Source organism: Seriola aureovittata, chromosome 16 (genome assembly GCF_021018895.1).
Source record: "Seriola aureovittata isolate HTS-2021-v1 ecotype China chromosome 16, ASM2101889v1, whole genome shotgun sequence".
Lineage (NCBI taxonomy): Eukaryota > Metazoa > Chordata > Actinopteri > Carangiformes > Carangidae > Seriola > Seriola aureovittata.
The window spans coordinates 24,175,029-24,199,097 of record NC_079379.1 but is presented as its reverse complement, the minus strand read 5'-3'; the positions used below and the strand labels follow the sequence as shown (position 1 = coordinate 24,199,097).

General features: G+C 42.4%; 1 protein-coding gene and 1 long non-coding RNA gene across 8 annotated transcripts in view; one reads left to right on the top strand and one right to left on the bottom strand.

Moving 5' to 3' along the window:
- The window catches only part of thrb (thyroid hormone receptor beta), a 107,794-nt gene that overhangs the window by 53,316 nt on the left and 30,409 nt on the right, over positions 1-24,069 (top strand). For 4 of the 7 annotated variants that reach the window (XM_056398655.1, XM_056398650.1, XM_056398657.1 and 1 more), the window contains exon 2: positions 7,891-7,955. The exons of the other annotated variants lie outside the window; for them this stretch is intronic. The gene's annotated coding sequence lies outside the window, so the exon portion shown is untranslated. The remainder of the gene's footprint in view (positions 1-7,890; positions 7,956-24,069) is intronic. 7 annotated transcript variants of the gene reach the window in all.
- Positions 3,619-5,597, bottom strand: LOC130183345 (uncharacterized). The gene is made up of 3 exons (XR_008829817.1): positions 5,210-5,597; positions 4,607-4,676; positions 3,619-4,511 (listed from the first exon to the last, which is right to left on the bottom strand). It is a non-coding gene; the product is annotated as an uncharacterized LOC130183345 (long non-coding RNA).

The window sequence follows — 24,069 nt, the reverse complement described above, 5'->3', positions numbered from 1 at the left end:
TCGGAGTCGACAGTGAAGTACTTGGAGGGTGAGTACACACCCCTGATCACACTGGAGACATGAAGTGGGGACTCGCCAGTCGGGATCGCAGGCACAAGAAAAGCCTTGCTTTCATTTATTTCGCACAGACCACTTGACACACCCCTGGAGGGAAATACTGAAGGGGGAGCTCCGCCCTCCCGAGCCTCTACTTAACCATTTACAACCATTACGGTCCGGCCCGTCAACACTCATCCCAACGTCTTCTGTAGACTCTCCCCAGGCTTCGGACATTTCATCTCACTCTTCTGCAGCAGGAACCATTCATACTTTGAGCTCAGTGCACTGGAAAAGATGAAGATGACTAACAGCAAAAGTGGTTGCTGAAAATGTGCGTCACATTGTCAAATATAACTCAAATCACCATGGAAACTGGGTAACAGAGTGTATCAGTGGGTGTTTTTTTTTTTTTTCACCGCTCTCTGTCTCTCTCCCTAGACAAACACAGACTTTCTTTCTCTTCATCCCTCTCCTCGTGTCTTTGTTCACCAAAATATAAACACTCACACATTTCTGAGCCGATGACAACATCACAGGCCGGAATCACGTGGTGGAAGAGGAAAGGAACAAGAACATGTCAGACAACTCCACTGTCATGGTCTTGTACTGTGTGTGCTAAACCTAATGTATTTATTTAATAAGATCATAACGAGTTACATTGCCGTGTGTTGACGTCTCACCCACTGGCACTGGGAAGTGAGTAGAAACAAATGGTACAAAACAACGACCTCAGCTTAATGTGAATTATATATGTATTATATTAATGAACTGAATAGATGATAATACATGAAGGCTGAAAAGGCATTAGGCCTCAACGTGACAGTGAAAACACTGATTTATAAAATCTGTGCATGAAGATTCTAGTTACAATACAAGTTGGACCTTATTTTAAATCTCCATATTTTCCTTCTTCTTCTGTGTTTTATTTGAAGTGTTGATCCATAAGAAGATATATTTGTGGTTTTAAGAACCAAGAACCATCTTAATTGTAGTTTAACAGCTCCTCTCTCAGGCTTCTCTCTGGAGCTCTAGTTACAACAGGTCGGTGAGCCAATCAGAAGAGAGGAGGCTCTGAGCCTCTCTTCTGATTGGCTGACTGTTTTTTGAGTGATCCAATAAAAATATAGCAGATTTCAGGTAAAAACACTCAGAGAAACCAAATCCTGTAAAGGTTTGGATGGTGGGTCCAGGTGGGCGGGGCTTGGTGACTGCTTTGTTGTGACATCACAAAGTTCCAGAAGTCCTGACGGCTGGTTTTAAGGCTCAGTTTCTGAATACAGGCTGTGTGCATTTCTCTGTGGACTGAGGCTTTGATACTTTCACAGTATTAATATAGAAGCTAGAGCTGATCTATAATCACACTACACATGGACACAGACCTTTAGACTGGATGTGACCTTTAATTATTTTCATATGCTATGAAATTTGGCTATGACCACTATCTGTCGTGTGTTATCTGGGAACGCAGCACAGACAAAGTCAGACAGAGCATAAGATACGAGCTGTCCGGCAAACAGAGAGTGAAAATATTACCCAAACTGTTTGGTGTGAACATCAGTTTATTGACACTGTTGTTTCTGTGCAGTGAGGGATTATTACTGACACAGAAGGATCATCGTATGTGTTTTTTGGGTTTACCACAAAATGCAGAGCCCCATTTTCCGGAAACTGAGCTTAAGAGCTATCTCCCAGCTCAAGTGCACGTGGGTGTGACCGACTCATTTTTGTCATAATGGTGACCATTGGCGGTAGCACAAGCCAGGCACAATGCAGGAAAGACACCACATACATTATTAGTAGAAGGAATACATAATCAGCGAGTGGAGTTGGGGGCGAGCTTCGGTAACGATCATGAGTTCCTCTCATCCACTTTAAAAGCAGCACACAGATGAAATGAACGGTGGAGGGAAGCTGAGGCTCAAATGATATTCATGTATAATGACGTGCAATAATGTGCAATCTCTGTTGTTGTTTACTTAAAGGGGACCTATTATGCAAAATGCACTTTTCCATGGTTTTCTATCGGTAGTATGTGTCCCTGGCGTGTCTACGGACCCCCCAAACATGAGAAAAGTCCATCCTCTCGTTCTTTTGCTTTCTCCACCTTTCAAGAAATGTGTGCTCAAACGAGCGGATTGGAGATTCGCCCCTGGTGACGTCAAGAAGGGCGATGCCCCTCCCCCCGGGTGGGTGACGCTCCCCGAGCTAGGTGTGTGTTCCGCCCTCTGAGTCCGTGTTGCAGACGGTATCGTTACTTCACTCGCGAACACTGGCTTTCTGTAGAACAATGTCGAAGGTACGAGCGAAACACAGTAGTTGCTTTGTTGTTGGCTGCACAAACCAACACAGGAGTCTTTTTTTAATCCCTACGCCCGAGGATCTGAAGACCCAGTGGATTAATTTTATTTTTGATGGAAATGTTCCCGCTCCAACTCCGAAAGTGTTGTACGTGTGTGCTAACCATTTCACCTCGGACTGCTTTCTCAACGAGGGCCAGGACAACGCAGGATTTGCTACAAGTCTCAAGATAAAGCTTGGATCAGTACCGACTGTCCGTGACCCAACTTTGAACTTCGGAGCTGTAAGTTTTACCATTTTATGTTGCTTTACTGTTTGTTCACGAGAGCCTGTTGCGTGTGTTGTTAGCATGGCAGCTAACGTGGCTAACGTTTAGCGTCGTCGACACGCAGCCGGGTATAGCGGGGTACAGATTGTATGTAATTCTTCTGCTTGGTATCGCCGTGTGACATTGATTAGAGCCACCCTGTTAAATGTATTATACTTTAAAGGCGTTTTAGCTGTCTGTAAAGTCAAGCAGGTAAAATTCGGACTAAAATTAGGCTCTGTATTGATTAGCATAGGTGTCCGGGCTTGTTTATTAGTGCTGTGAAAGTTATTATTGAGAGTCATGCCTTATAACGGCCGTTTTAACGTTTATATCATGTTTACAGATACAGTGCCTGTAGGGAATATCTAGATAAGCGCAGAGTTAAGGGGATATGTCCGAGGGGATAGTCTATAATACACATTTTTTGCATCTTGCACATATAATGAGCTATTTGCAGCATTTACAAGCTATCGACAACCCAGTTTACACATAATTGAGAGCATCTGTTATCATTCTTGCACTGTTTGCAGCTGTTGCCATAACTACACATTTGAGGAGATGTTGGTGTAATCTCTGTTTCCTCTGTTCAGGCCATCTATACAGCTTCCTGCAACAGGGGATGTTGCATGCCAGACTGACCCACTGCAGGCACACAGTTATCCTTGAAGAGTCTTCAGCCTCACATCAGAAGTACAGGTCTGTAGCCATCTGAAGTGCATCTACTTTTGATAAACCTAACAGTCATTTATCAGTCTTGGAATAATGTGCAGGTAAATGAAGCTGTGGTTACTTAGAACTTGTGAGAGTGTGTAGGCTAAGGTTTCTGTCATCATCTGTCACCTGGCTGCCAATTGTACACATTGTATTAAATATTGCACATATAATGTTATGACAGTTCCATCAACAACAAAATACAGTAAAGAAAATATCAGGAGGTAGTTAGAAACAGACTTTCAATCATTGTTTTGTAAAAAAAAAAAAAAAAGTGAAAAATGTAAAAAAAAAAAAATCTTTTGTGTTTTATCAAACAGGGAATGTGGTGGACCTCATATTTGAAAAAGTCTTTGTGACCTGGGACCATACACAGAAGCTGCTTTGGCCATCCCCATCCCAGAGGACCTCACTGCACAGTTCGAGCGGCCTGAGAAGGAGGAGGTCATATCCAGCTATGTGTCCCGGTTCTATCATGGGCCAGTCTAAAGCCCACGTACCGGCCTGTGGCGTCAGGAAACACGGCATGGATGTGTAGGACCACGCAGGCTGGAATGACGACCCAGATTCTGCAACCAAGGAAGCCCCAGCACCAGCTCACAAAGCTCCTATAGGCTAGATACCTGTACTGACTAAAACAACTGGACAGGGCATTTAGTCTTGCAAACATATATCTATGTTGTGTCTCACAATTTTTTATATGGATCCAGTGAATCCTACAGTTTTTTTTTTATTATCACTGATTATAACTGCCTCATTTGATGTAAATAAATGCTTGATTGTTACTAAAGAAATGACTCCTCTGAATTCATATATTATATGCACACTATCTGCTGATAGAAGAACTTTACAGATCAAAGAGCAGCTAAACTAATTTATTTGAGTGTGTGTTACTCTATTTGTGGTGTGTTATTACCATTGTAAAATTATGTGCACTGAAGTAAAACAAGACTGCCTAACATCTTTTATTTAGATTGAAACTATGTTTTTACAAAGAAGCAAAACATACTGGTGTATTCCTCTCAACTGTAAAGGACCGTAGTCAGTGCGGTACATGTTGCAGGCAGAACACATTGAGGCAGAGCGGCTCCAACCCAGGACGGCCGACCGTACATGGTAAATCTTCCTCGATCTCCCATAGCCGTCTGGTAACCTACAGTGAATTGCAAATGGGACATTCTATGGTTTATTATAAATGTAATGTAATCAAAACAAATTAATGATTAGTTTGTCTAGTGAGAATGTTACCTGTGGTATCTCCTAGCAGCAGATATTCTCAGCTTCTGTTGGCATGGTTGCACAGTTTCCACAGGAGCACCTATCCAAAATATATAACAGATATAACAGAGGTAATTTATAACATGTCACTTATTGCATATAATGTGGAGCTTGACAACAGTGTAGTGTAGAAAACTGCCCAGTTTAGTCTTTGACTAAAGATTACTGTTGCTGTGAGACATGTTTATGCTGATTTACAGCTTTTACTGTAATACACAAAATAAATTTACTACATAAAGGAAGATGTCATGATGAGCATCTCTGCTCAAAACATGGAGAAAAATGATTTACTTTGTCAGCACCTATTAATATATCTGACTAGTACTGACATTGAACACCTGTAGCAGTCTACATACAACAAACATTTTCAGACTGTAAAAGTATATCTAAGGAGGCATGACAGATAACTACATTACACTATTCACAATAGTGCTTATTTACCAAAAGAGCTCCAGTAATGACGAGACAGTAACAGTTAGCATTAGCTACCTAGCTACATGTTAGTAACTGTGTGCCAGCTCTCATCAACAAACTGAAAATGTAATGTCAAAATACACAAAATTGGTTACCAACCATTCAGAAACGTCCTGTTGCAGTTGTAGAGTTTGAACTTCTTCAGCAGCCTCTCCCTCTGGCTCAGATTCTGGATAAAAGTTGTGTGGTTGAACCAAATCGCTACCGACGCCAGGTTGCCGGTCACGGTCACCGTAAACATTAGAGCATGGTGCCAGAAGCCCGAACGGCATCCCCTTCCGGAGAGGGGCGTGGTCAGGCACAGCTAATTGCATTTAAAGCTACAGACACAGAAACAGCCTGTTCTGAACAGGGCTGAAAAAGAGGGGTTTACAGGCATGCTGAAATATAGGATCGGAGTGGATTTTTTAGCAAAAAGCTTCAAATACATGCTTTGGGGACCTCTGAGACTTATTCAAACTTGTTGAAAAGGAGCATAATATGTCCCCTTTAAAGCTCCAAGTTTTCTTCTTCTTCTGTATTTTATTTGAAGTGTTGATCCATAAGAAGATAATTTTATGGTTTTAAGAATCAAAAGTGTAGTTTTACATCTCCTCTCTCAGGCTTCTCTCTGGAGCTCTAGTAACAACAGGTCGGTGAGCCAATCAGAAGAGAGGAGGCTCTGAGCCTCTCTTCTGATTGGCTGACTGTTTTCTGACTGATCCAATAAAAATATAGCAGATTTCAGGCAAAAACACTCAGAGAAACCAAATCCTGTAAAGGTTTGGATGGTGGGTCCAGGTGGGCGGGGCTTGGTGACTGCTTTGTTATGACATCACAAAGTTCCAGAAGTCCTGACGGCTGGTTTTAAATCTCAGTTTCCACGCCACTAAATCTACACTACTTTCATCTCCGTCCAAATGACCGGATTTAGCTCCGTATCAGAAACAAACTCCGTGCATATGAACATACCTGAAAACACATATCACATGCATGACCATTCACGCACACTGGGCATGTGCAAGCCGCTATAAACAGGAAGTACCAGTAAAATTACTACAAAAGAAGGGACAGCAATGACTCTTAGCGTAGATGTAGAATTTAACTAAACAGCAGCTGCTAGCAGAGACAACAAGGTCAGTAACGCTTTCACCTCTGGTAGTCGAGGCTGATGAGAACCAATCAGGAGCAGATCGCGGTTGTCTCCGTCACTGTTTCCAGAGGTCTCTGTTTCTGCCCATCCACACCACAACACCACCCCTTAAATACGACCACCAGCGTCTCCAAAAGTCTCCGTTTGAGGCGCTCGAAAAAACTAACAGAGTGGTGTGGACATGGGTCTCTGCTCAGCTCGGACCGTACAGTGTTATCACAACCAAAGGAAATAAGACACGAGAATAAGACCCAGGTCGTTAATAAACCAGAATGATCCTTCAGTGAGCAGAATGAAAAGTGCAGCGTGAAGTTTATCTGTATTGTAACGTAATATGATGGAGAGACGGAAGAGAGAGACAAGTGCCGCTCAACCAGCTTCAACTGCAAATGAGTGAATTCATGCAAATGAGACCTGAAGAGAATATGAACCGAGCAAATATGCAAATGAGCATCACACACAAATAGGACTTGATTATGTTGTATTGTTGTGGATAGACAGTATTATCAAAACAATTATTCCCTTTCAGATGGAAGCACGGCGTTAACATTCCCCGGATGAGTTGCAAATAAGCCGCGCGCGCGCCACGTGCACGTGCGCGCTTTGTTTGTGCGTGGACCAGTGTGTTAAAGAGAGCTACAGGCGGAGCAGGGAGGGAGGAAGAGCGTTCCCTTTAGAGTGCCCATTAAGTCTGATTACAAGTGATTACCATCTGTCGGAGGGAGATGACCAGTCCTGTCCTGCCACTGAATTAATGACAAACAAATGCTTTTCCTTTCTCGATCTCATCATAATCCGACCGCCTCCTGTTTTCTTTTTTCTTTTCTGTCTCTTGAGATCTCACCGTGGAATTAACATGACTCCCAATGATTTTCTTGGCAAAACCAGACCGAGTCAAACAGTCTGAGCTTCCCTGCACATGTTCCTGTTTTGTCACAGTTGTTTTATTTATGGTCATTTTCCTCTTAAAAAGAAAAAAACACACACTAAATAAATAAATAAAAACGCCATTCATTTCTTCAAAGGCCGACACACACACACACACACACACACAAAGATTGACTCATTTGAGGGCTGCTGGTCCAAAAAGGGAAAGGAAATGTATACTGAGATCTCTCCACCCTTAGTGCAGCGTGGGGGGAAGTATTTATGGTTGTAACCACATGTGGCAACCACCAGAGGTTAAAGCGCATTTGAAAGACGCTGTGGGAGTTGCTTTTGTTGAGGGAAATGCTGCATATAGGTCATAGATGTAGTGCTCTGACTACTTCCTGCCGCACACACTCAGCCGAAAAGGTGTTAAAACTGATGTCGTTACTTCAATCTGATGTTTATTTGCTGTACTTTTTTTTTTCTAATGCCACGATTTCCAAGAGGCGGTAAAAACATGGGCAGGCACCTGGATTGTGGTTGGTTTTTTTTTTAAGCCTTATTCCTCAGCAGTGTGAAGCTTTTTAAACTTTAAAACCCACACAGTTCTTCAGGTTCATTTTTAATGTCAAGGCAGCATGTTTGCCTTCGTTTCTAGCCGTCCTGAGGACCGACTGGTTTTTGTAGCTGGACTGTGATTTTCATCTTGGTCGCTCATTAGTCTTGACCGGTGTGTGTGTGTGTGTGTGTGTGTGTGTGTGTGTGTGTGTTTTTGTAGGTGTTTCTCTCGGGGAGCTCAGCAGCTCCTCAGCGCTGCCTGGAGTCAGTTCACCACTTCCTCTGGTAAGACCTTCATGTTGCTCAATTCCACACAGCCAGAGTCCTGCAGCCTGCAGAATGCCAATACACAGCACTTCTTTCCACTAGACCTTCCTGCTGTGGCCAAGACACACACACACACACACACACACACACACACACACACACACACACAGAGGGATATCATCTGTAGCAGTTGAAAGTTGTGATGTAAATGTAATGAAGTTCAGATCTTGGTAACTTTCCAGGCTCCATCAGGATGAATCATGCCAGGTCGGTTATCTCGTCTTTATTCTGCTTCTTGGCTTCTGAGTGCGACATGATTTTTTCAAATTAAAATCAGTGTGATATTGATAAGAATATTTCTCCAATAGAAATTGCAAATAGCAAATAAATATAATGCAGCAAATATATGTTAACGTCATTCAAAATAATCAGTTTGTTGTTAAGTGCAATAAACACGTGTAAAACAAAAATCTTTAGAAACTAAATTTGTTTTTAAGTTTGTAAAAATATCTCAATACAGGATTTCCCCACGAAAATTGATTTCTGTTGAATCCCAGCGCAGTGCGGTCACGATACAGACTTCACATTTAAACCTACAACCACTGATTTTTTTTTGTTTTCCCTGATGGAGGCAGTGGAGACGATTCGTGACCATGAAACTGATTTCATTCTCTTCAGAACTGATGTGTTAGTTTTAGCAGTTAGCCAACAGTTACAGAGGAACATTATCATTCATTTGGACTCATGCTTTCGGCCTCCTGAGTGAATGTAAGTCCAGTATTCACTCTCTTGAGAATGTGTCTTTAGTTGTGAAATGCTTCGTCTGTACAGCTGGTTATTATGACTCATAGTTAGGTTTTGTTGCTAGGCGACACCTAGTGGTTGTAGTTATGATGACAGGAGCGAAGGGGAAAAGTGTCGGTGACGTAGATTAAAGAGAGACAGAGCCCACGTCAGGAGAAGGAGGTGGTGGACGGGTTAATGTTTATGTTTCTTTTATTCACGACCGTTCAACAAAACCGAACTTTGTTGTAACCGTGACAACAAAGATCATCTAACCTTGAGGAAGTCTTTATTTTAACACGGATCACCATCTTTTCCTGAACCTAACCAAGTAGTAGTGCTTCTTTGTGCCTAAACCTGAGCAAACCACGACCATTTATCGTTGTAACCGTGGCGACGAAGGTTCAGTACACTGCTGTCGGTACAGCCCGTGCGTTTGTTATTGTAATCACGACATCCGAGGTCCCGCCGCCACACGGGCAGGAGGCGGTGGTATGGGTCGTATCGGAGGGACCCAGAGCGATGCTGCGAGATTGATCCACAAATGTCTGTTTGAATGATGTAAATATTCTGAAGATATTCACAAATGCTTTTCACTTATTTGTAAATTAACTGAATGTATTCACAGATATGTTTTTCATGTGTATTCGCAAGATATTTTTTTTGTGAGTTTACAAATTTATTTGTTGTAGTTGTGGAAGGTGTTTTTATATTTACAGATCACACATTTGCACTCGGGTTGTTGATCTGTTCACACAAATAATACTGAGACGAATCCACCTCCATATGAAACTCACTATAAATCTCCCTAAAGCCGAGGGGAGCTGCATCACTGCGTGTGATGCCTCTCATATTACACACTAATGTTCCCATGACAAAATATCAGCTGTAGCCACTCTAATGTTAAAGTTCAGTCATTGTGTCAGAGCATTAATTATGAATTATTCAGCTGACGTAATTGCCTTGGTCTCAGCAACAATCAATGTAAAGCATTTAGAATCATAATGATATAATTAAATTAGAATTAAACTCAGGTCTAAAGTTAATAATAATAATAATAATAATAACGAATGAGGTTCTGTATTACAGACATTTCTCTTGTAGCTCCGACACTTGTACAAGCCTCGTTCAAACTTGTGCATTTTTATCTATTTTTATCTAAGAGGTCTAAGTTTAGCTGCTATTAATGTCTTCCTATCACATAACCAGTCTGGCAGTGACATGTGACATGGACAAGGGGGGTTTTTATTTCTTTTTTTAATGCCCTCACTACTATCAGGAAGTTGCACAACAGGACACTGTACATTTCAGCTGTGAGACAGGTTTTCCTCCCTGCACACAGTCAAATGATCGTAGGTGGAAACCAGCGTAGATTTTATGTTTTGAACACGAGGATGTTTTCTACACGTGATTGTATTTTCCTTCTTTTTTTTTTTTTTTACCACCTCGCCACTGTCTCGGCGGTACGTCTATGCCGCAGTCTACGGGAAATGCAGGGAAGAGGAGGAGCACTTCCAATACACTGAGCCTCGCCTCCATTACAGCAAATAAATAATTAATTAATTCCATGTATCATTATTACTAAAAGAGGAAGGGGAATAAATTAACATAAAATGGAATGAGCAGGAGTCATCGTTAACGAGGCTTCGTACTAACGACTATGACCAACTCTACATATCAAACAGAGGGACTCAGACATAAAGACCTGCCTCTAATAAAAGTCTGTGATGTTCTGGAGTTGAAGTAAATAAAGAATAAACTATTATGGATCCAGACTAGATAAGAATATAATCTATCTTAACTTACAAAAAAAGAGAGAGATATATTTTCTATCGTTCTCTCTGGGTGTTTATAAGTAAATGCAGCTGAAATCACAGTTCACTCTTCATCTTTAATTTGGGTGTTTGGTGATTTCGTCAGACGACGTCACAGTTATAAAAATCAGGATTTGACGAAAGCCCATATGACGCCAACATCATCAAGACTTTAAATAGCACATTTTAATATTTTTCTAAACATATTTTCACTCACAATAACCAGCAAAGAATTCACCAGTTTTAATGAATCTCGGCTAAATTCCAAAATATTATCAGACCTTAAGAACAGTGGATGTTTTGTTCTCCAAACTCCAATCAAAGGGCCATCTATCCAACAGTTTGACAGTCACATGGGTGTATCAGAGCAGGATGTCGGCTATAAAAAAGCCCAAAATTCAAGCTACTACCCCTATAGGCACATTTAGCTTCTGATTAAAGGCAGTGTACGTCTTGCTGTACTCAGCACTCACTGACGCCATTTCGAGTAACTTCAAAACCTCACTGTGACTGATTTAATGTCAGCTAATTATAAAGAAAAACTTATGACTGAACTTGTTTTGAAGTAGCTACTACATTTGTCCCGCTTGCGTAACCCTAAAAAAATCCACTGTGTCAAAACCAGCATTGTGTACAGTACACTGCAGGGAGGGAAATAAACAGGATGTGACGGCTTATTAAAGAAAGAAGAACGACAGAACGGCCGCGTCGCTCAGACGAGACGTCTGGCTGAAAACAAAAGCTTCCATCCGCACGCACACAAAATGGAAATGTGTCGCAGCTAAAAATGTAATGATGATAACTTAAGACGCCAAAAAAAAATCATTCATGGGTATGCAGGCGACCGTTAGTGCCACCTGTCAGCCGTTCGTCACGCACCGTGCCTGTGTTCTCATTGCTGGTCGTTACGTGCAGCGCATGGATTATTGGTCATAATACCCCCCCGATGTATTGTTTGCTCAGCTCAGCCCCCTCAGTCTCCAGTGAGGGATCATGCTCATGGCTGTGCAGCGTAACAGGAAGACTGGAGCATTTCTAAAACGCACTGGATAGCCACTGTGTGTCATGGAGTCTTTTTGACATTGGCCTGTGTGTGTGTGTGTGTGTGTGTGTGTGTGTGTGTGTGTGTGTGTGTGTGTGTTTTCCCCGGCAGCTCCAGAACTAGATGTAATATGATAAGTGCACTGGAGACTCCCCAAACAAAGTCATTCGGTTGATTCTTCTATCAGCTTGAATTCTTTAATGAAAACACCATCTGCTGTCCTTATTGTGATACCAGTTGCCATGATGATGAGCCTGTATCGCATTGCATAGTGTGATGTAGCTTCGTAAATTAAGTATTAGAGAGCTCCAGGCATAATGGTCAGCAGATCAAGATCGACTCTTATCTGAATGCCACCCCTCCCCCACCCCCCAAATAAGATGCATATTGGTCAGGGCTATGGTTATTGTTTACCGCTGCTTGTCAGTGCTGATCGGTGATGCAGGCAGATGTTGTGCACAATGGGATTACCACTGAAGACAGTTAGGAGGGCTGACATTTAAACGTAGGTAAGGTCCTGTTGCCCTTTGTCGAGTTTTCAAAACAACCGCAGCCATAATTCTTATCACAGGTGAATGTGACATTTACCGCCTCTGTTTTACATATTTGTTCTACTGATTGTTCACAGTGGGCGTCGTGTTGTCAGAGTTTCAAGTCGGGTTCTTTATTATAGTTGGTGTAAATGTTTTTACACTGATTTGTGCAGCATTTGCTAAATTCTGACAAGATGTTTAAACGGTTAACAAGAAAAATATTGACCAAATGTTGTCAAGTAGAAGCAATAATCACTGTAATAATGCCCATACAATGACTGAGCACTTTATTAGGAACGCTAGGTAGTTCCTCCCTTTGCTCTAAAAACAGCCGTGGTTCTTCGCGGCATGGATTCAATAAGAAAGTTGGAAACTTTCCTTTGAGATTCTGCTCCATGTTGCTCCATCCACGTCCCAAAGGTGGGACGACTTCCAGCTTAATAATGTCACAAAGCAAAACGGGCAAAGGGATGAACATGGCCAGCAACAATCCTCACATAAGATGTGGCATTCAGACCATGACTGATTCGTTTTATGTTTGATGTTTGCCGCCAAATTTGAACTTTCAAAAATAATTATATGTTTAAAACACGACAGAGACACTGGAGCCAATGGTAATTATACAGCAGGGAAGTGGAAAGTCTTTCTCACAGCTAAAACAAAACAAACCTTGGAATATAAAATGTCATTAAACTAAACACTGATAAACATATAGGATTAAAAACTAGCAAGAGTTGTTTGGATTGTTATTACAAGACGTATGTTTGTAACTAAGCTAACAAGGAAGGTAACGTCAACTGGCATAGCATTTCTAATTATGCGTCCAACCAAATAAATCCAATTGCTTCGTGACAAATCCTGGTGGACCAGCGGATTGTCAAAACATCAATACATTTTTAAAAAGTTTTTACGGTCTACATTAATCTCTTTACTGGCCCTCTTTGTGTGCCTGTCATTCGGGGTGCGGGCCGGTCCCAAGTCCAGAGCTGAATTTCTTCCCCAACCCGACCATGCAGGCTCTGGCGTTGGAAAGCCTCCCCGATGTTAACGCGGCTCTTTGCACTTTGCCTGATCATAGCACTTCTTCAATATTTGTTCTTCTCCTCTCCGACTTCTCCTCAGCCATTTCACCTTCTTGAAAATGTGATTATGTTGTGGAGTTCACACCGTCATCACAGGGTAATCCCCAAAGTGGCACTAACACCTTTTCTTTTCTTCTTTCCTTTGTCTTGCACACCAGCACCAACGCCCCCTGTTGCTGATTGGTTGTAACCATGTTGTGTAACTCAGTCCAAGGCCACTTTTGTTTGTTTCCAGTGCCAGGGCTTTAGTGACTCAGAATTGGACAATTTGACAAAACAAGCGTTGGATTAGAATCGCTTACATTCACAAATCATCCACCATGGCTTCTAGTTGATGTGTCACTCTCATGGGAAACTGAATCATTTTGTGTTCCCCCCCCCCCCCCCCCCCCCCCCCCCTTTAACTAAATTTACAAGAAATGTCTTCAGCGAGAAACTGTTTGCAGATGTGGCAGCGGGAACATGGTGAGAGTGAAACCTTCCATCCAGTCATTCACATGCCTGCTCTCTCTCAGTCTGACACTTGCTGAGCTACAGGATGCTCTCTGGTGATAGCTCACCAGAAGAGTGCAGTCAGAGAAAAGCAATCCTGGTTTGAAAGTGGACGATGCTGATTCAGAGCGTATGTGTTTTTTATTAACTTTACGTCAGACCCAAAGAATGTCGACTTCTTTTATGCCTCAAGCTTCTGCCCTATATTTTGATGATTTGTATTGTTGGGATTGTGCTTTCAGAGATCGGTGCTGGGTTTTACAGGTTAGCGTGTAAAACTGTTTGATGACAGGCATTTATAAAAAGAAAACGCTCGCCTCACAGTCTGTGTGTTTATACACTGTCGTAGCAAATGGTATCTGCAGTACGCACGTCGAGTGAAATGCCAGGACACCAGGAGGATTTAAGACATTCTTGTCTTTCACTTCTGATCAACTGGGCTAAAAGATAATAAAATGTTCGCACTTAATTGGTTATAGCTAGTCTAATTTTCCTTTGTTGTCATGAACCGGTTAGCAATAATCAGGTAATCTGCATGAACGCCATCAGAGGCCTGTTTCCTGTTTCCTGCCTGACCTCAGGCCTGTGAGTGAACACTTGTAACCACAACCTCAGAGTAACTTGTAGTGACGTGATGAAGAAGTGTCCATGTTGATTTGTTGGATCAATGGCAAAGAAGGGTTGAGCGATACGACCTAAACTTTATATCACAGTTGTTGTTGTTGTTGTTGTTGTTGTTTATGCTAATTGTATTATATCATGATATTAGAACATATCAAAAAACAGATGCCTGCCCCATATGTGACGTGATGTGATTCGTTGTCACAGTTGGTAGTAACGGCCATGCTGGTGTTGTGAGCTGTGAGTGAACTGTGAAAACGCGACTGTCAAACTGTCAAGGAAAATACAACTTGTAGTTGGATAATACACTGTCTGCTTCAGCGCAAACATAATCAGTATTTCAGTTACAAATAAAATAAAGTATAAAGGCTTTGCATATTTTACAACAACAAACTCCTGGACTAAACTGTTTTCACAGCTTTCTGGCTGGAGGTGAAAACTCTAGTGTTGGTGCCCGTATGAAAGAGATCAAACACACTGCATCCCCTTTGGGAGAGATAACCATAGTACCACACGTCATGTGTTTTAGTCGGGCCTTAACCAATCAGGGCAAAGAGCTCGTCGTCACAGAGCTGGTTCCGAGTCGGTGCAGCTACTGTAGCGCCCTTATTTAAAAAACTGCAGCCGCACTTTTACTGTCAGGTGACGTGGCGACGCCCTGCTAACTTTCTAACCAACAAGTAGCGTTATGAGTCCAGCATGCATCACAGCCAAAACGTGTGTTTATCACAGTAATGACGGTATTATAAAAATCAGTGTCGGCCCCCTCCCCCCCCCTTACAGCAAAGCGAACACGTTTACAGTATCTCAGTGAAAGATGATCGCCAATCAAACACTCTGCACTTCCTTTCATGTTGTTATCATCTCTCCACCCACACGTGTGGCCGCCAAATTGAAAGTACTTCTTGGAAACTTGGAGAATCTCTAAATAGAAATGTTGATCGAAAACACTTTATCACAGAATAACATGCGACAGTGTGTCTCCGCGTCATTTCTCATTAAAGTGTCTAATCATTGGTTATATTTTCCTTAGAACTTCTGTCAAGATTTCTTTTGAAAAACGTGGCTGACATGTTTTTCTTTCTTTAATGAATTCCTCGCTGTCTGTCGTCAGTGCACATGAAGCCTTATCAAGGCAATTAAAGAGGCACTCTAGTAATTTACTGCACCTCCGAAGGTTGTTTTGGAAAATCAGAAGATCTCAGTCACTGCTGCTTCAGTTTTGACGTGTCATCGCCACTTTAAAGTTGTTAATGCTAATCTGTTAACAGTTGCTTATGACATCCAAGTGACAGAACATTGAGCAACATTAGCATTTGTTTGGGCTCTGGGCACCAGTCAGTCGAGAACTGTGTCCGTCTGCCATTTTGTCCTGGACAGGAAGCCGGAGACACGGCCGATGTGATCTGAGTCGAGGGGTGCAAAAACAATTAGCTGAAATACGCTAAAGTGCTAAGTGGCACTGCAGCACAGGTGATAATTAGGGCTGAACATCCAAACCGCAGGAGCTGCAGGTAAAATGAGTCACAGCTGACCATAAATGAAGCATGGCGGTGCTACAGAGCCGCCTCGGCCTGCACATCATATTCATGTTTGTTTGGTAATAAACCTCAGTAAAAAAAAAACCAAAACACATTATAATAATTTTTATTTTTTATTTTTCCAGTGAGAGTGAGATGCCAAAACGACCATTCCCACTATAATTGTGACTCATATCACAATCACAGTATCTGTCAAAATAATCGCAGTGTGGTTACTTGTTTGTTTTTGTGCACATTGTTCAGCCCTAGTAATAACTCTCTCGCCGCGAGAGACACACACTCATTTAAATGTGAAATTTACAAAAAAAAAGTACAGCTTTGAAAAACAGACCCCCTGATGATGTCATCAGATAAAACCCTGGAGACTATGTCAGGGGTTTTTTTTCACTTGGTGCGTAAAGCCTTATTGTGACTCGTGGGAACGAAGCTACAGAAACATGAATCCCATGTCACACACTAGTCGTGGAAGTAGCTGGCAGTTCGTTCGTCGAGGTGTTTATCTACAGTCAGTGTGTTACCTGCTGTAGATTCAGATCAGCTGCCAGTTTAGAGAAGCAGCAGCAGCAGCAGCTGAGTGACGAGCTGCTGTGGACGAGGTCAGCAAAAACAGAAACACAGAAAGTGTTTTAGCCACTTAGAAAATATTCAAAATAAAACATACACTTAAAATAATATCAGCTTTTTTTCTGAGGATATCTTAAAGTGCCTGAAACAGTTTTTGGCAGACCCCACCAAACAGCAGCTCGTCCCTCAGCTTCTGTACCGGCGCTCCTGCTGCTTCTCTAAACTGGCAGCTGATCTGAATCTACTGCAGGTAATATACTGATTGTGGATCAGTACCTCACACAACCCCACGTCAAATAACCTGAAAGAAAGAGGGAGAGCAGGAGGAGAGAGAACACACTGCTTACTGCAAGTTCACTCATAGAGATATATAGTAATAATGATAATAATAATAATAATAATGATGATGATGATCTATTATTATCTATTATAATCAACTCACTCTGTTTGTCATTAATCAAAGCGAGTTTACGTTACGTTATTGGACTGTCATGTTTGTTTTGTGTGCTGCAGTAATGCACAGTACATGGTGTTCTTGCACCTCTTATCGTACAGGATGTGGTAGCCTGTTGTGGTGGAGAAATTATGTTTCCCAGTGTAGAGGAGGAAGTGCTCAGCCTCAGCCCTCAGAGCGCCGCTCCCGTCTGCAACCAGAGGCAGAGAGCACGAGACGGTTCAAACCCGCCGGGGAATCTGACCTCTCCGGCTTCTGGAGTGTTTGCATTTGGAGCGATCCGTCAGAGGAACAGGGAAGGGTGAACGTGGTTGAGGGGTTTGATCTGTTTGACTGAAGATCAACTCCAGTCGTGGCTCAAATCTGACGCCGGCGGTCTGAGGCTCGGTGACTTTGGCGACACCTGGAGTCTCCTAAGTGGAAGTGTTTTACATTCCCAGTGTCAGGGACAGTTCAATGACAATGCCATGTGAATGACTCACTTACAGTCTCTTGGCTTTTTCTCAAACGTTTGGCATTGCTGAACATTCGCTCCGCCACCATCTGTGCTCTGAATTAACTGTGAAAAATAAACATCTTAAAGTAATTTAGTCTATTTCTACTTAATGAAATAGTTGTTTCTCAAGACAGTTGGACAAATCTGAGTGTCAATGATGATTATTTTCATCTGTTTCCACTACGCGGTGATTTGTATTTTCAAACCTTTGAATCAAGTTGGATCTCTCGCTGATTCTCTCAGTGATCTGCTTCATCTACATCTTCATCAGAAACAAGTGAAGTTAAGTTTTCAATGTCGGATAAAAGACCAGTGACGTTCTGCTGTGACGTAAGGCTGGCCACAGTCAAGTTGGGAATTTTTGGTAAATGAATTCCTTTAAACAGACTTTAAACAGTCATTTGATGAGCACAACAAGCTTCATCTGCCACCCACCGTCTGTCAGCGTGTGCTTGCATCCAGAGCTGTAGTGCTGCACCTATATAGACTATAAAGAGCACCCTATAGACCACAACATACTGCAGATGAAACACGCCACAGTAATCCTTACAGGTGTAAGATCTGTGTGTTACTTAAAGCTTCATGTACACACAAGCTGCAAAACCACATTTTATGTCATGTACCAGAGATGATTAAAAAATAATTGTAAAAGACTCATTGTCTTGAATTGTAAAAAACCTACTTCCTATTGTACATTGATTACCTCAGTTAATCCGCGTGCAAACAGCTGCGTGTATGAATGTGCTGCTGAAGTAACTCACTCTGCTGATAATGGTTTCAAGAGAACCGCTGTGATTGGAGCTGAGTGGGTTCTATATAAAGAGAGGCAGCAGTGGGCCTGGTTGTGGTGGTGAGGCATGAAGGCTACAGCATGTTAGCTCATGCACATACATGCAGGCGCACACACACACACACACACACACACACACACATACCATTCCACAGACACCATGACACTCGGTTTTCACAGTCACAGAGTAAACACCAGCCTGCAGATTAAATTGCTCAGCACTTTCTCATCAGAGAAAAATGCGGATTCCTTCAGGACTCAGCTTGGCCTCCTAGCTGCTGCAGGAAAGCTAAGGGTAGAAATCAATACATGCACATTAAGTGCAAGCAGAGAAAATGGGAGACGCGCCGTGTCTGCATTCTCAAATACAGGGAGAAATATAAGGATGTGCTGTATATAAGTGGGTTTCCTGCACAGGGCTCGGCCTGAGAGACGGGGCGTCGAGCCGCTGCTGCTGCTTCATGTCGAAAGGAACCAGCTGAGGTGGTTCGGGAATCTGATAAGGACGCCTTCCTGTGGAGGTTTTCCGGGCACGTCCAACTGGGAGAAGACGGCGGGGTGGACCCAGAACACGCCGGAGGGGTTACATATCCCATCTGGCCTGGAAACACCTCGGGATCCCCCAGGAGGAGCTGGAAGGCGTTGCTGGAGAGAGGGAACTTCCTGCTTTGCCCACTGCCGCCGCGACCCAACCCCGGATAAGTGGAGGAAAAACGGATGGATGGATGAATGGATGCATGTATTTAAGTTTGAAAGTTTGATTCTGTAACGGCTCTCAAAGCATTAACAACCTCCTTCGCTGCGTTTACGTCTGGAGTTTTCCGAGGACCTGAAATGGAGACTTTTGGAAAACGCTGCTCGCCACGCTTTAGTTTGAAAACTGTGGGGTTGCGTTGTAGTCTGGACGGAGAGATTTGGAGACCTGAACGAAGAAACGTCACAAGTTTCCTTCGCGTAGCTCTCAGAGAGACCATGTGTGTCTTCAGTGTTAATTAGCATGAACCTTCATCAGCTGTGTAGAGGTTGGCACCATCTGCGTTGGATCTGAAAAGACAATCCCAGCACAGACAGCAGAGTCAGGATTCAAACATCTTAGTACACGAGTGTACAGCGTCCAGCCAGAGCTGCAAAAAGTTCAACCTAGTTTTTCTCTGTTTTTAAAAATAGATAAATCAGATGGAGCGAACAGGAAAGTAGAAAAAGGCCAAAGCTGGATGAGAAGGGAAAGGGTGGACTGGGGCAACCCTGCTCCCTGCCCCCGCTGCTAATTTACGCCTGCGGAAGAAGTCCATTATTGTCACTTTTGTTTATTTGGGACACTAATGTGAAGAAATGGCAATTAGAGAGCCACAAAAGCACTCAGCCACATGATCCCCTTCCAGAGTAAATTGCCATCTTTGGACCTCCTATGTGATGGAATCAGTTTGTCCTAATTCAAATCATATTTTAGCCCAGATATTATGTTTCTCCAAAGGCAAAACCTCAACTTTACATCAAGAAAACACTGATAAAGTCTCTGTGAGACAGTGTGTCCGGTCTCCAGGGATCAGGAAGTAAAAGTTGTGAGTGGCTTCCCAGGGCTTGTTGAGAAATATCAGATTCTATTGTAAAAATGTAAAAGGAGACGTCAACTATCACTCCCGTGCAGCTGTCTGGTGATAAAACATCCGCTTCACTTTGTTCCCAGTAGAAAGAAGAAATCAAGCATCGTGATTCCCACCTCTTCCTCTCCACAGCAGCTGAGGCTCAAGAGTACACAGACCTGGATCCTGTGAGCTTCCTCGTTGTTGGTCGACCTCAAACCTCAGATTTAAACTCGATGCCAGCGTTCCACACCAAAGTCAGAAGTAAGGATGTGAAGGCTGGCGGCGGTGGCCACCGACACCAACATGGTCTCTATAAAAGAAAAATGGCTTAAATTCCTCTCTCTATTCAGTAACACATGTACTAGCCACTGCGCTCACTGCAGCCCTCGCTCTTTATCAGTGAACGACAGTATCCGAGAGCAGAAAACAATCTTTGCATCCTCTGTAGGAACACCCACCTAAAACGGAGTAATCTAATTCAGCAGTAAATCCTCCGTCATGGAGGTTAAAACGTTCAGGTTTTATTGAAACCGTGTTGAAGAGGCGTCGAGGCGACTGCGTGTGATCGTTTTTGGAGGATGTAGTCTGTGCTGCTGTTGGACTGCGCTGCACTGTATTGACAGGTGTTCCTATTATTTTTCCACCACAGTCAAATCAATGAGGGTTAGGGTGGTTTGCCTTTATTCTGTTAGCACAGTGAGAGAGAGACAGGAAAGCCAGGAGAGAGAGAGAGAGAGAGGGAGAGAGAGGGAGGGGATAACATGCAGCAAAGGGCCGAGGGTTGGTCTCAAACCCGGGCCGCTGCAGTTAGGAACGCCTCTTCTTCCATTAACCGTAACTAATTGTTTTAGTTGCCTAAACATAACGTTATTCATACTGCAATTCCCAGTGTAGAAAAAATGTTTAATTATTAAATTGTTGGCATTGGACATAATATGTTTTTTACAGAATCGTCCAATATCTGTGTTGTTGTCTGGCAATAAGGTTGAAAACAAAACAGCATTTCTCACAAATAACTTTGAAATAATTGAAATTAATGGCAATAACATAAACCTTAAAGCTCCTCCAGTGTAAAGGTCTGTGTCCATGTGTAGTGTGATTATAGATCAGCTCTAGCTTCTATATTAATACTGTGAAAGTATCAAAGCCTCAGTCCACAGAGAAATGCACACAGCCTGTATTCAGAAACTGAGCCTTAAAACCAGTCGTCAGGACTTCTGGAACTTTGTGATGTCACAACAAAGCAGTCACCAAGCCCCGCCCACCTGGAACCACCATCCAAAACCTTGCAGGATTTGGTTTCTCTGAGTGTTTTTACCTGAAATCTGCTTCATTTTTATTGGGTTACTTATAAAACAGTCAGCCAATCAGACGAGAGGCTCAGAGCCTCCTCTCTTCTGATTGGCTCACCGACCTGTTGTTACTAGAGCTGCAGAGAGAAGCCTGAGAGAGGAGATGTAAAACTACACTGAGATGGTTTTTGGTTCTTAAAACCACAAATATATCTTCTAATGGATCAACACTTCAAATAAAACACAGAAGAAGAAGAAAATATGGGGCTGTAAATTCTCTACGAGTTTCCTGTGTTTGTTAAAGAACATTGAGGCTTTTAAAAACGAAAGCGTGAAAGTGGTAAAAAGCACAAAGGGCCCTCCCATGTGCATCTCAATTAAAAAACAGAGAGATAGTATTTATACGTATTCATGAGAGAAAATTCGGTAAGTTTTGTTAGTGTTTAACAAATGTGGGTATTTTACCAACATCCAGATTGCAGCTTTAAGAGCACAATAATTACGGTTACACACTTTGCCTCAACATCTGGTGTAACTCTGAGCCAACTGTTTTCCTTCAGTCTGTTTGCTTGGTCAATAGAATAGACTCCACTGCTGTCTATGTTATAGAATCAAATCAGAGCTTATTTATAAAAATGTTCCCATGAGGAGTTTCACTTTGCAGAGTGTCTGTTGTACCTCGTTTTCTTGGCGCCCTGCTGTGACTTGCAGTCATTTATCTTCTCGGTCTTTGTATTTACATAACAGCCCATACATTGTCAGTTTTCCTGTTGTTTTTTTTTTTTTTGTTTCCCTCCATCTCTTCATATTCGTTCCAGCCAGAAGATCATTGGGCATGTATGTGACTGTGTCCTCATTAGAGCTGCAGAAACCTGTTGTATGGATGAACCAGCTTTCGGGCTTCGCCAGCTGTTGTCTGGATATTAAATGCTCTCTAGGGTAACAAGCAGTAAACCGAAGCACAGTTTCCCATAATGCTTTTCCAGCCAGCTGTTGTTCCATTGCAGAGGAATTGTGAAGGGCTTTAATACTTTTAGCATTTTCTTCTTTCTGAGTTTGCTGACAGTGAGTTTTTGAAACAATCTGTCTCAGTTGTTTTAAAGCTTCATATTTTCTTCTTCTTCTGTGTTTTTATTTGAAGTTTTGATCCACCAGAAGATATATTTGTGGTTTTAATAACCAGAAACCATCTGAGTGTAGTTTTACATCTCCTCTCTCAGGCTTCTCTATGGAGCTCTAGTAACAACAGATCTGTAAGCCAATCAGAAGAGAGGAGGCTCTGAGCCTCTCTTCTGATTGGCTGACTGTTTTATAAGTAATCCAATAAAAATGAAGCAGATTTCAGGTAAAAACACTCAGAGAAACCAAATCCTGCAAGGGTTTGGATGGTGGGTCCAGGTGGGCGGGGCTTGGTGACTGCTTTGTTGTGACATCACAAAGTTCCAGAAGTCCTGACGGCTGGTTTTAAGGCTCAGTTTCTGAATACAGGCTGTGTGCATTTCTCTGTGGACTGAGGCTTTGATACTTTCACAGTATTAATATAGAAGCTAGAGCTGATCTATAATCACACTACACATGGACACAGACCTTTACACTGGAGGAGCTTTAATAGTTGATAAGTCTGGGGTTTTAATTAGAGGTTCTTCTCAGCATCACATTTACATTTCTTTCATGGTTCCAGCAGGTCAAAGCTGAGTCAGCTGGGGACGTGTTGTGCTGTATAAAATCTTGTTCACCTGAAAATGACTCCTCCTTCGACAGCATACAGATTATTCAATGTCCCCCAAGGTGATCGGTCTGTATCTTTTGAATTGACGCACAAAGGCACAGAGTGTATGTAATTGTTCCCCCGGTGTAGCTATCATATACATTTCTTGTGTGAATAGATGTGCTTGAATGATTGTGTCTGCAGATCTTTTTGTTAGTTTTTATTTCTTGAGGGGTTTAAACGAACAGACATAAAAGATTTTTTAAATATTTGCTGTTAGAAGTCGTCGCAGTCCAACAGAATGACGACTATTATATTACACAGTTTTCATATCTACTTTCTTTTTCTTTTAACTTGTGGAATGCTTCCAAACATAAAGTGCACAGCATTCAAGGAAAAGTCTTGAAGCTGAACTAAAGACATTTTCAGCTTATTAAATTATCCAATAAAAGTTGAATCGAGGGAAACTGGCCTCGGTTGTAGATACTTAAAGACTGGAGGCGTCTTCGGTTCTGACCGACTGGTGAGGAGACCTGGGTATTTGGCCTCTGTGGGGTTCGTTATCAAGGCTGTTGATGTCACTCGGTTCATTTGTGCTCCTGGCTGTTGTAAGGGAAGTTGCAACTGACTAAGTGACTGTCGTTTTTTTTTTTGGAGTCATATGAGGCCGAGCGTGAAGTGCTGTTAAATCTCCTGGAGGGATGAAAGGACAGCATTGTAAGTGGGGGATAAGTGGTGTCGCAGACCTCCTCCTCTGTTGGAGATGGCCTCTTTTACTCCTCTTTCATATCTTCCGTCCTCCCTATATGAAACATGTTATCATCGAGGGAGTGTCCCTTATCCTTCAGGTGTAGGTAAACTGCTGAGCCTTGACCTGAGGACTTGGCCCTCTGGTGTTGAGACATGTGTTTGTTTAGTGGTTGTTTGGTGGACGCAGTTTTTAGTCTAAGTGTGTTGCTGCTTGTTGGAACATCTCTCTCTGCATTTAAACCCTGTGTCAGTCCAGTTAAAGCTGTCTCACAGAGGTCTTCCTTCTGTCCCGAGAGACAAATCCTTTGCCTTGGGCAAGATGAAATCCACACGCTATACTGCTCTGCCGTGCTCTCACTGAAATATATTGTATGGTAAGTATGTGGAAAATTTGAATTTAAACACTGGTTTCACCCTTGGGCAACCGTTTTATCATTCTGAGCAGACAGTATACATCTGTGGCATGAAAATACCTTTTTAAAATACCATCTGCAGTTAGATAACAAGCACAAAATAACATTTACGGTTTGCAAAGGAACGTGACCAAGTGACGAAGTAACATATTCCATTTTTACACCATAAAT